The sequence below is a fragment of the Myotis davidii genome, unplaced genomic scaffold, assembly GCF_000327345.1.
Source record: "Myotis davidii unplaced genomic scaffold, ASM32734v1 scaffold72, whole genome shotgun sequence".
Taxonomy (NCBI): Eukaryota; Metazoa; Chordata; class Mammalia; order Chiroptera; family Vespertilionidae; genus Myotis; species Myotis davidii.
In genome coordinates, this window is record NW_006284618.1 from 1,649,949 (window position 1) to 1,651,098 (window position 1,150).

Genomic DNA, 1,150 nt, shown 5'->3' on the forward strand with positions numbered 1-1,150 from the left:
TTACAGACCTCTCGGCAGCTGGTGAAAAGGTCAGTTGGGAAAGCATTGGTTCAGGAAGAGATGGGCAGACATGCAAATAAAATAGCTTTCCGAGTCGGCCCGGGACGGGTTCTAGGAGTGTGAATTGGGGTGTGTGTGAGTTGTGGGGGGCGGGGGGGGGCGGGAATGAGCAGAAGCCAAGTGTTTGCCTGCGCAGGCTGAGTTGTTACAGGCTGTTGCTGGAAACCATCCGCTGGGACTGTTTCTCAGGGAAATCCCATCGTGTGGAAGGAAGCCTTTTAAAGGCAAAGTAAGATGTTGAGGAATCAGCCTGTTCCTAGAATAACGAGAGGGTGGATGTACAAATCATCTAGAAAATAAGTCAGGATTTCAGACGTCCTCCCCCTCCCCCCCTTTTTTGGCGGGGCGTGGGGGGGGGGTAACAATTGTTTGGTTTTGGCTCCATTAAGAAAAGAAAGGTAAGGGTGCCGGTGCTTAAATGTAATGGTTTGCATTTTGGGTGCAAATCATTACATTTCCTGCATTTAGCTGGCAGGAAATGTCTACACGGAGTGGGTGAGATCCTAAAGTCAAAGCTATAAACACACATTTTGACGCTTCCTTGAGATGAAAAAAAAAAAAAAAGTGGCCCAGAAACTTAGATGGCTCCTGAAATGATTGTGCGCCTGTACACAGACGATATTTAGGAGCACCTGGAATTTTATGTAACATCTCTCCTTGGCCAAGATGTGAGCTCTGGTGTGCAGCCTTTTTATAAAACGGGGAAGTGGTTTTTCCGCTTCATGGGAGGAGACTTTATTTGACACCCAAGGTAGAAGGCAGCCCGAGGAAGGTCTGGACTTCAGAAGGGCACTCGGGGAGCAGCCCACGAAAATGCCATACCTGCTTCCCAGCATTTTCTCTCGCCCACTTTGGGGAACGAAGGGAGGGTTTTTGGCCAGCGGTGAACCGGTCTGGGTCGATCCAGCCGGGTCCATCACCTTGTGGCTCGGTACACGCCGTGCGGCCGGGGCGGTGCACAGCCCAGCCATTCAGCCCCGCGTTCACGTCGTAATTCCGTCCTCACTTGTCGCTCCAAAGCCGTCAGCCGCCTGGAAGGTTTGCTTTGAAAACCCCAGCAGAGTTTAAAATATTCAGGTCTATCAATAAC